The 12,115-nt window shown below is 39.1% G+C and overlaps 1 long non-coding RNA gene across 1 annotated transcript; it reads left to right on the plus strand.

Moving 5' to 3' along the window:
- The first annotated feature begins 4,670 nt into the window (after nt 1-4,670).
- LOC106490125 (uncharacterized) lies at nt 4,671-8,351 on the plus strand. The gene is made up of 3 exons (XR_001293544.2): nt 4,671-4,945; nt 7,022-7,150; nt 8,263-8,351. It is a non-coding gene; the product is annotated as an uncharacterized lncRNA (long non-coding RNA).
- The last annotated feature ends 3,764 nt before the right edge of the window (nt 8,352-12,115 follow it).

The raw sequence follows: 12,115 nt of genomic DNA on the forward strand, positions 1-12,115 counted from the left end.
ATCACTTAGTAAGAGAAGTTCATAACTGAAACTTTAGCATTTAGTTAGATTTTGTGAATCTTCTGCACCTTAGACGCCTTCAAATGGAGTTTAAAATCAGGCATCCCAAGTCCATCTAAGACAGTGATTTCTTGAAATCATATTTTCCGAAATTATGTTTTACTAGTGTTTAAACCACATTCATTCCTAACCGAAGGAGAACCTACATTGAGTACAACTTGCAACAAACCCGGTTTCCCATGTAGTTTGAGGACACTGGTGTTAGGAAGGCAAGAGTCATGTACAGAGAAGTAGTACAGAAAAAGAAGATTAGAAATACTTAAATAAGAAATTAAAGCATTAAGAATGAATAATAAAAAGCTTGAACTTAGATGGGCTGGTTGCATATGCCATTGAAACAGACAGAGATCTCTCCTTCAGCAATCTAGAAACACTTTTGCATATGGATTAGCACAGCAATTCCCTTAGCGGTGCTGTGAGCTGCGAATGTGGCTGCATCAATATCAATGGAAAAATTGCAAGACAAACATTTTTTCTCACAGAGCTGTGGACATCCCAATGAATCTCAAAGAGGAGTTTGGAACTGCAGAGATGGATGCTGCAAAAATAGGTAAAAAGAATAAAAAAAGATCTTAGTAAGGAACCTTTTTCTCAAAGAATGCATAAAGTAGCATTCCTGGTGGTATGTGCTCTACCCATTGCATAGGTTTAACACAAATATTGCAGGTGCTTCATGACAGTCATCAGTTTATAGATTTAAAAAAAGAAAAAAAGAAAAAAGAATAAGAGTTTTAGTCATCCATAGCATATGTAATTAAACTCATTTGAGCATTAAAGAATTTCTAAGTGTCCTTCAGCTGGGAAAGGTTGTGAGACTGTCTAGTGTACAGAAGTACTTAGAGTTATTCAGAACTTTAATCTAGAAATGTGCAATGTGTTATAAATCAGTTCAAAATGATTGGAGTGTGTCCATTTTTGCAGAAGATAATATCCCAAGTGTCACTTGTGAATCAAACTTAAAAAATATATAAAAAGTAGCACTTCAGTCTCAAAACAGAACAAAAGATTAAGAATGATAGTCATGAAATTATGCTCTCTGAAAGGGGAAAATTGCACATGACAATGATCAGTCGTTCTGCATGAACAAGCAGAGCATGTTAATCACTTGATAGTACCAGGATTTCTCATAAATGCTGTCTCCCCTTCAAATCACGTTGGAAGCAACATAGAGTAGGGTCTGCTCCACTTTTCCATACGCGAACCTCATGAGTGTATGCAGAGCCTCGTACAACTGGAAGGAGCTTTTCATCCTTTGTCTCTTTTTCTTCTCCCTGTTAGTTATAGCTGTGAACTGGTAGTCTGTGATTTATTGCTTTTCTGTTCTGTGAGGGGTAGCTGTGAGGGATAGCTGTGAGGGGTTTCCTTGCGGCAGGTATATGTGTGTTATGGTTTGTGTCCTTTATCCACTGGGGGGAAAAGCATATGTTTTCATGTTTTGAAATAAGACCCAGGGAGTTCAACACTGACATAGATGTCCTTTGTGACCTTAGATAAATAATTTCTAGATTCAGTTCTTGTATTTGTGAAAGTAGGTAATATGCACTCTGTTCACCTTCCTCCTTCGAGGACAACAGGAATAATTAATCTTTGTAAATATCTGTTGCTGTAAAAGTACTGTCCTGTACAAACATGTTTCTCCATGGGGCTGGGAAACACACACAAGGTTTCAGAAAAATGTAGTCTAGGAAAGGAAACGGCATGGCAGTGCAGGAATTAACCTGCAACTCCCTGTAAGGGTCCACTGCCAGCTCACAGCATGGAGTAAAAGGAGAGTCTTGCCACTTTATTACTGGTGGCTAGGTAGAAGTTTGCAAATGTTTTAGATATATGGCCCTGTACTGCAACAGTGCATGGGATCAGCACACAGGAGACAAGAGACCAGGCAATTTTCTGCTGTGCATTCTCCTTTGCTGCCTGAACATCAGCATATGGGTAGAAGCCTCTGTAAATATCTACTGGCTGAAGCAGCTTCAGGGATTATTATTATTTGCATCTTAACTGTGTTTGTAATCTTTTAATTAAAGGAATCAATTTACAAATGAAGAAGAGTTTAATGACAATAGATAGTTGTCCAGCAATTAGTCTACAGAATATTTGTGTTCAGCTTCTATGGTGTTTTACTGATGCTTTTGTAGGTGAAAAATAACTTATCAATTTTAATTTCAGCTTCATAAGTTTCAGTTATTATCATGTTATTGTATCATTCTGCACCCAGTGATGACTGTGTAACTGAAGGCTAGTTTCTTAATACAGGACAGTGCTGGTCACTAAGGGAGGTCAAAGCTGGTGCTCCTTTATGTTGTTACACTAGGCTGTACGCAGCTGCCAAACCCCTTCAGTTTGCAAGAGGATGAACAAGCCCTGCAGCAGAGAAACTTTACAGATAAGCAGGGTGAGTAGCTGAGAATGGAAACCACCGTAGCAGCCCTGTTTATTCATCAGGACAAAAGAGAATTCAGCTCAAAGATTTTTGAGGCTATTTGGGAGTAAGATGAAGTAAAATTCTATATGCAGTATAGAATATTGCATATACAATACTCTATATACCAAATCTTCAGTTCTGAGCCACCAGGTTTTAAGATTGTCTGGAGCAAGTCTTCAGCTGGTGTAAATTCAGGTAACTCCACTGATACCTTTCGTCAGCATAACTGTGTGACTTACACCAGCAGAGCACTTGAACAATTTTTCTTGTGTAAATATTTTCAAAAGTTAGAAGCTGCCTCTGAATTCAGAGCTTTCATCACAAGGGACTAATGTCAGGAGCTGTCAGATCATCTATGTCTAGTGAAGTGTTAGTTCTCCAACCCTGACATACACTGAAGAGGTAGCTTTAACTTAAAAATTTCTAAAACAGACCCTAAATATGTTGACAACTGACTGGGCCTCATCATCTACTGTATCAGTTTCAAGACAGAGTAGCTTCATTGTTTCAGTATTTCACCAATGTCAAACCAGAGTAACGGAGCAGTAGTTCTTTCCCCATGGACTGACCAGTTGATAAACTGGTGCATTCTGCGTCTATCTTCTTAAAAATGTAATTGTTCAGGTGTAAATTTTATTTCCATTAAAAACTCTATTACTGTATTAAAGTAAAATAAACATATTTTCATTAATTGTAATCCTCAGTCTCTTTCTTCTGTTGTCTTTTCTTTGGTGACATTTTTTTCTTGTCATGGAAAGGTCATGGCATTTCCAGGTGTTCACTCCCTGAAGCATGACTCCTTGAAGTAATGAGATTCAGCTGATCTGTCAGTAAAAATCTGCCATGAGCAGAAACAAGCACAGCAAGAGCAAAGCTCAGGAGCATCTACTCATGGTCTCTCCCAGGGGTGTGATGGCTGCCGGTGTTCTGAATGTTATTACAAGATTGCCTGCAAAGGACAAAAGAAACATGATCACATGTCACTGAGTGCTGTTACTATTTTAACCTCTGTTTTCAAACTTCCTGTTAGCTTACATAGTGATTCAAACTCAGACAAACTTTGCTTTGTTTTGACCTTAAAAAATGTCATGTCAAAAGTCATCATAAGGAGACTTTCAGTTCCTTAGGGAGTGTAAATAGATTTCAGACTGCATATGTTAGTTTGAACTTTTCTGACTGAAATTTTTAGGCCTTTTTATGTGTGGTTGTCACTCAGAGAAACAACACTGAGGATTTATCTCAAAGGTAGGTAATTTTTAAAGCTGGTATCTGTAGAATGTATAACTGTAGTACAATAATTTAATAGTAGGTTTGGGCCCAATTCAAAAAATCAGTTATTTTCTGTCCCAGTTTTCTTACTGCAGAAAAATTGCATAGACTTTCATTTTTTGTCGGGCATGTTTTGCATTCACTTTTCACATGGGAAACACTGCATCATGCTATTCTGTAAAACTGTGCTCAGCCCAGGGCAAACTTGCAAATAATCTTAAAATCTCCTCATTGTGCCAGTATATGCAGGAGCAGTGAACAGTCCTCTGGAGGGAGAAGTAAGCTCCTGTCCGTTTAACCCCCGTGCAGCCTGCTATCTAGTAATCTCTGAGAATTTCGTGTGGCTTTTGGAGGAAGAAGAGAAACAATTAGACCTAATATGTCTTATAGCCTTATTTATACCCAGATTATCCTGTTTTCCTTTTAGCTGCTTTTGTGCTTTAAACTGATAGCATTTCTTTTGATAAGTTCCTATCAGTTCACAGCCCATCTAAAACAGAATTATGTTTGTAATTTTAAGCATGCAGTGTCTGAATTATTTTGTTGCTTTTTCTTGGAGCTTCCAGCTTTGTATTTTGATTAGAGTCCTTCTGACATGCCTTCTTTCTGCAGTCCTCCTTACTGTTTTAACTTTTTACGAATCTCATGTCACCAATAAAGTCATTTTCTTACATAGATTATGTGTACATTTGCGGAGTTCTTTGAGAAGACAGCAATATGAAATCAGAAGTCAAAGAATTTAGGTAGAAAAATCTCGTTGGTGTACACTGGTTTGATTTTTCCCCAAAGGATATGATATCATCATGCTCTTCCTGACAGCTAATACTTTTTTGTCTTAAATTTCCAAGTGTACTTGATGAGCAAGTGAAGAGTTAACAGGACTAAAGAAGTCTGCCACCTGATAAGGCTGGGAATAGAAACTGCACGGATCCCAGGGAGGGAGGAAGCCATACGGAGGTGTTGTGGTCTTGCCTCCCTAGCAGGGACTTTCCAAGCAGAAAAACACACAGTCCTGTGACTGTGAAACTCGCAGAGGTCAGCAAAAGCAGTGTTTGCCCAGAGCCCCAGCCATACAAAAAGAAACTTGGAAGCTAGGAGAGTTTGAGCAAGGAACGGGAACGCGACCTGACCATCCTCTCCATCTGGACCATGAGTATTGCCCCCGCTCCCCTTTTCCCGCGACGCTGGGTTAAGGTAACTCCTCGAGGCTGAGAGTCCTCTCACTAAGAGAGTGAACAAGCTAGCTTTCAAGCTGGGATAAGCAGTCCTTCCAATTACTAGCGCAGTAGCCGACGGTTTGGGGTTATCCTTTCGAAGTTAGTGATCGCAGTATTTTAATGGGTGTTGCTAATCCGAGGGTTTGCTTGAGTAAATACACATTTTTATTACGTTACTGTCTCAGTTGTTACTATCAAACCTTCATAGCATGACAGTACTTTAAAAAACACAGAAAAACATGCCTTTCTCCTGGCTGTCATTTTTGTATTTTTTAAGCTATTATAATGCATTTTTCTGCTTTTATTCTGCTTCATTCCCTAGCTTTGCCAGTTAGCAGGTTCTGCTTATATTGGCTCCTCAGTGCCCAGTCCACAGTCACACTGGGCTTTAAACTGTAGAATTTCTCTCACTTCAGTGAACAAACTCAGAAGTCTAGAAGGTACGGAGTTCTTGAAAATGCAGGTTTAATGGCATGTGTCCTAACAGTATTTTTTAGCATCTGTTACACTTTGCAGTTTTGACTTTTGGGTGATAGTATAGTGCTGTTTGTAACCTCCCATCCAGTCTTCTGCTTGGGCGAAGATTCAGCTGGAAGACTACTGCCTGCAGGCTTGACTAATCCATGATGAGCCTCTTCCAGTGCTTCTGCCCATCCTGGGGTTGGTTTTCAAGAAACCGAGCAGCAGTACCTTTCTCCCATTTAGTTACATAGATAGAAGGATGACTTAAGAATTACAGGATGTGTGCAATGTCCGCTGGCGGAGCACAGTCAGCCAGATCTGATTTTTGTGAGGTGGTTACGCATCTGAGCCATAAAGCCAGAGGTAGACTTGAACTTGCTAAAATGGACTCTCAATTTAGAGCTGACTGAAGAAGCTGGAGGCTGATGCGTTGTATCACTCTTACTTGTCTGAGTGTGTGCTTTCTAATGATAATTCTTTCGCTGTGACATATAGGCATAGCAACCAGGAGATATAAAAGTAAACTTCTGGATGATATGTTACTGGCATTGTTTCTCTTTCATCGTGATTCCTGTAAGTATGTAGAAATTTTCTATGAGAAATTTATGCACAACTCTCATCATATTTAATGTGATGAAAGGGAAACAATGAAATAATTATAAAAGTATCCTACTTTCTTTGGAAAATATATTAAACCTGGCTAGGCTTCTGTTGACCTTATTAAATTGCAAGAAAATAAGTAGAAGGTATGAGAGCATAAAACCTCTGTTGAATGATTTCTTACAGTGTGTGTATGTGTATGTCTATTACTTACACATACACATAGGCGTATTATGTTCACATAAAAGAAACTAGTAAGCCATTTTTTGCACTTTTACTCCGTTGTTCATATAAAAGATCTCTAGAAGTCTGAAAATAAAATTTCTTTCCAAATGATGTGCCTTTTTCCATCTGCCTTTTATTGTTTTTGTTTCGTTTTATCAAGGGCCAAAGTCAACAATATCTGCTTTTCCTTTATTTTCTTAACGCTCATGTCAAAATATATTTGTTTTTGTACCAGAATAATCAATTTTGCCACAGCTTTAAGAATAGAAAGTTTTAACTGTTATTCCAAATCCAGCCAACAGTGTCCAGTAGAATTATGTTCCCCTACATTACTTATTTAAAAATAATACTCACAATAATAAAACACTTTCTTTAAAGGAGAATTAGTTATATAATTGCATATTTCTGTAAAAATATAGTTCTGTGGTCCTAACTCAAACTAAATTGTAAGATCTTCGAGGCAGGAATTCTTTTTAAACTGAATATTTGTATGAAACCTGATACCTTCAAGTCTGTGTTCTTTTCATAGCCTTTATTGGCTTCCTCCCACAATTAGAATAACAAATAATGATCGTACTAACTCCAGGGCTGTCACGTGAGCTGTGGAGTGCAACAATGGTGCAGATGGCCCAGTTTTATTTCCTGGTACAGGGAGAACTGTCATTCATGGTCGTAGTTGGAATAGTCTGTCTTATTCAGCATTTGTAAATGTTTCTTCACCCTAAGTAGCATTTTTCATAAGGAAAAAAATCTCTTATTTGTCCAGGAGGAACCCATGTAACCCACCACACGATAAAAGCAGACTGATTTTTAATGAGGGGAAAACAGCCTGCAGTTCATGTAGCTTTCATTTGGACGGTTTGTTCTGAGAAGTCATTTTTACCACTCACATGCTGTAAGTAGTGACGTATATAGCTGCATGCATATTCATGACGATGCCAAAGTGTCAGCTAATTAAACAGAGAAAGTGTGTCTTTTGTCTTCTAAAATATAAGAACTTCCATAAGGCGTTAATCTAGCAGCTCTACTAGTTTAGCCAGTTATAGGGTTCATAGCCTAGAGCAGATACAGAAAAGCTATAGCTTCTCAGAAAGCTCAGGATTTCTGGAGTTAGTTAGGCTTTTTGGTTTTTTGAACAAAATAAGAATGAATCGGTTTAAAGTTGTTTACTACTATATTCTTCCAATCTATGCCATGTACATTATATAACCTAAAGAAATATTAAAAATTAATAGTGTGGTGAAGTAAAAAAAACAGTAACTAAAGATGAGGATGCTACTATGCTGTACTTGATACACATGTATAGTGAAAGGATGGTCCTAACCTAAGAATCTTGCAGGCACTTTTCTCATGGTGATAAATTATTTCCTTATGTATGTATATCTCCTTATGTCTATTTCCAAAGTACCAAGAAAATGTTTACATGCTGCATCTATGCAGAGAAACTTGATGTAGCTGGCATTAGCTATACCTCACTAGCAAGCTGGGGGAAACCCTGTGATGATTCTGAGAATAATATTCTCAGCTAAGTTGAAAAAATAAAGGGGAATACTGAACAGTGTTTACACCTCTTCATCTTATCTTTTTTTTTCAGAGAAATGTCAGAGCTTAGACATTATATCAAACTCAGCCTAGGAATTATAATATTCTCTGGAGCCAATGGGAGCACACAACTTTTGCCAAAATATATCAGAGTTCCATAAGCAAAATTTCCAGGAAGCCTTCCTCCTAGCTGGATTTATGTATATATTGTGAATAAAACAGTGTAAACTATTCCCAGGTGACATTAGTTTGTTTCAGGGATCATTTCCAGCCAGAGTTCCAAAGTAGTTCAGAAAAGTTCTCCTCAATCGTTCATTAGAGGCTCTTGAGATCATTTAAATTTTATGTGTTCATAGAGGAAGAGTTGAGGATTTATTTTGAATAAAATAAGAATATCCTGAAAAAAACATAGGGTCTATCATGCCTTAAATGGCTTGGTTTTTATTCATTGTTTCCTATTTGTAGGGAAATATATCTGCATTATTAGTCAGTCATATATGAAGACAATACCTTAAAGAAGTGCGATACCTGAGTATGGATTAATTGATGTTTGAGACTTGCCTCCACTAAGCTTAGTTCTCTAAAACATAAACAGGTAAGAATAATATCCATATTTGCAACTTGTTCATTGCATGGAAGGGCGAAAAGTGTTTATGTACCCGTTTGAAGTTGTGAGAGACACTGGTATGCTTGCTTACAATGACCCAGCTCAAGCACTCTGCACTAATAAAATTGGAAATATTTTGGTGAAGGAAGTGCATTATGGATAAAAACTATCTTAATGTTTAAGTTCAGACATGGGTGGAATGGTTTCTCATCATTTTTATTAAATCAAAGTCACAGAGAAAACAGTATGGATAGACCTCTTCACAGGCTGCGTGTGCACATGCACAGAAAGGCAGTGGATTCAGTGACGTGCTGCCTGACCTTGACTTTTCTGAAGATGGAGATGATGGTTTCACATACTCAGCTGTTTGATTTCCTTTCCACTAGCCATAATTAACATTATTCAAGCAACATTAGGAAGAACATAAATATTTCAAAGAAGCTAATTACAGCATCCAAAACATCCTCCCAGCTATTCTTTTAATGAGGATGTGCTTTGTTCCTGCAATAGTGTAACATTAATTTCATCAAGCAATTAAACAAAACGAAAACAGATACAATACAGAAAGATGTATTTTCTCCTGCCTACAAAGATGCTCTGTTACTTGCATTTCTGTGAGTTGCTTGTGTAAAGTTGATCATCATAAACTATCAAAACTTATATAAACTGAGATCCAAGTTTGGAGAACTTACTCTGTCAAAATTCACATATTTCAGTAGGAATTTTCTGTCAGTATAAACTTCAGTTTGGGCTTAATGCAAATATGCATTTTATTAATAGTTACATTGCTCTTCTAGGATATGCTTAGGAAGATTACCCTTGTGGCTGAATCTGTTTACCTCACCCATATATCAGGATATGCAAAACCACATTGATGCTCTTTAAAATTAGGACAAAAGCAAAGTCTAAAATGAAAATGCAGTTCATATCGGATTGGAAGTACTGGAAAACTCCAATCCACTAGGATTCAGATAATGTAACTCAGGGCACAAATAAGTTTGCATGTTTAATGATTACTGCTTTTGCTCATTAACAGGAATCAGCTGAAAACAAAATTTGAGTTTCAGATGAAAGATTAGGGAGCAATACAAATGAGAGCATAGAGAGAAGTATTAAATGTTTTTTTCTGGTAAATGAAAGACCAGAATTTTTCTAACTGGAAATTTTTGGCATCATCCTCAAAATCTCCTTTAATATGTTTTATGCAAGTGGGTTCAGCAAAATTCTTCAGACTGCAATGTTAAAACAGATATCACAAATGCAGTTTTTTGCAGTTTTGGGGCAGTTGTTCCAACTGAAAATAAATTTATTTCAAGAAGTATCATTTTTTCACTATTCTTAAAATATTCTGTGCACCACTCAACAGGTGAGGAACGTTTACAGGTATTTAACTCTCAACTTTATAAAATACTATAATTTATTTTATTTCACTATACATTAAATATTTAACAAAAAACTATTAGTTAACAAAATATATAACAAATTAAATCCTTCTTTAGGCCAATGCTCAGGACACAGATTCATGCATTTGAACCAAGGTAGAAGATCAGGAAGATATTCTTTGGAGATGATGACTTCTAATTTAGGATAATGTTCTTAAAATAAATGTCTTCTATTTTTATTAACAGAAACCAGAAGCAAATGCAGTTCCTTTATTTGGATTGGCTTAAAACAACTCTTTTAATTAGGTAGATATAAATAAAGTAATACATACAAAATACAGACTTGTTTAATTTCTGTACTGCTCTGATAACTTGCCAGTTATCCATCAACATACGGATTAATTCTTTTCCCTATCTTATTAAGGAAAGCTTCGCTACTGAATCTGATAGAGGAGAAAGATCCTTCTATTAGTAATAGAATTTTATAGTGTCTTACTACCCTGGTTGGCAAACTTTTCAAAGTTTTGATGGCCTTTCAAAGTGCTCATGGTGGCAGAGTACAGTTTGTAGAACATATGACTGATTGGGGCAAGGGCAAAGAGCAGACATAAACACAATTGTTATAAATCAAAGTTGCCTTTTGTTCCTCAGTGACACTCACTGTTCTTGTCAGACAGCTTTACACCATCACCCACCATTCACCCCCTGCGAAACCCCACTGAAATGTCCAAAAAGAACTGCACATTGGTTTTGAAGAGAACAGTTGCTAAAGTACCCTTGTCTCATTGCTGGAGCATTATGTGCTATTTCCTTTAAAAGTTAGAAAAACAACCAACCATGCAGTTGGAGCGAATGGAAAAAAAACTGGGAAATACATCATAAGGCTAGACTGTAAATTGTGAGATACTGCCCTGAAATGCTCCCTGCAGTGTCTCAGCATCGGAGCTGCACCTCAGCGATGCAGGATCTTCCTGAGCCGGGCTGAGGGAGCAGGGACTGCCTGCGAAGCCCGTCTGCAGGAGGCTGGACTCTGCTGCTTGGCTTGTGGCGAGGGGCAGGCCAGCACCAGCCCGGGTGTCCTGCTGGCAGCGGCATGATCTCACAGCTCGGGCAGCAGAGGCACCTGTGTGCTAGGGTAGCAGCTCTGGTAAGCAGGGACTTGCTGTGCATCGGTGGTGGCTGGCCTATGCTGCCAACAGGTCTCTGCGGATTTGGGGTCTGATATTGCTTTTGAGTATCTTAGAATGGAGTTGTCTTGGCTATCTATGATCTGACAGGGCATAGCAAATAATGCCTGGGAACAAGGTCTGCATCTGTAACCTAAGTAAAATGTCTTGCTAAGCACTGTATTAGAATTTTAATCCCCAAATATCACCATATTGCTGTGTACTGTTTCATAGTGTGTCAGTGTGTGTGTGTGTGATTTCTTTTCTGTCCTAGTAGTCACTCAGATTCAAGTTATGAAGCTGGTTTCTATCCGGATAACTTATTTTCAGTTGCACGGAGCTTTTACTACCACCCCTGTTGGGGATGAAATGCACCAGCGAGGTGCAGGGCGAGGGGGCAGGTCTGGTGGCAGTGGCCAGGTTCAAGCAAGAGCCCAGACTGTCAGACAAGTCCCTGGTGATGGGTCAGGTCTGCAGGCAAGCTCGAAAGTCAGTCTGCTGGTCAAGGTTTGGAGCAGTGGAGCACGTGGGCAGGCAGGGGCATGGCTGCAACACAGCTCAGGCAAAGACTAAGGGCAAGAGGCACAGTTTAAATGAAGCTCCCAAGCAAAACGGGGCAGCCTGCGTGTCTCACTGCTCTTCAGTGACCTGAAACACGCAGGTCTCTGACCCGGGGCCCCAGAGGGTGCCGCTGTCCCAGCTGGCCTCAGGTACAGGCAGCCAGCCCCAGGCGGGGATGTTGGTGTGCTCGGGGGCCCATCGGTGTATGCTTTTCAAGCATTTTCCTTAGCTGTGAGGTGGAGTGGTTTCCTAACTATCTGTGCAGTAGAGGGCAGGGAAAGTAAGGAATTGGTTACACCACCACAGTGGTGCCTGTAGCAAACAGAGGGAGCAGCGGCTCCCAGGCAGGCAGTGCCTGTTCCAAGAGCACCCCTCCCAGCCACTGAAGTTCTCTCCCACGTGCAAGCTCTGAGAGTTTGATCTCCCGGGTTTGGTTAGCTTGGGGCAAATCTGTGTGAGATCCCCCAGTTTTAACTTGTGCCTCTTCTCCCCTCCAGGCTGGGATCATACAGTGCCTGAAAACTCACCTTCATCACCCCCTTGTCATTACTGTGAACAACCAAGCACAGTAAGGGAGAAGCAGCACCTTGTGTGCTCGCTGT

The sequence above is a fragment of the Apteryx mantelli genome, chromosome 5 (assembly GCF_036417845.1).
Source record: "Apteryx mantelli isolate bAptMan1 chromosome 5, bAptMan1.hap1, whole genome shotgun sequence".
NCBI classification, from domain to species: Eukaryota; Metazoa; Chordata; class Aves; order Apterygiformes; family Apterygidae; genus Apteryx; species Apteryx mantelli.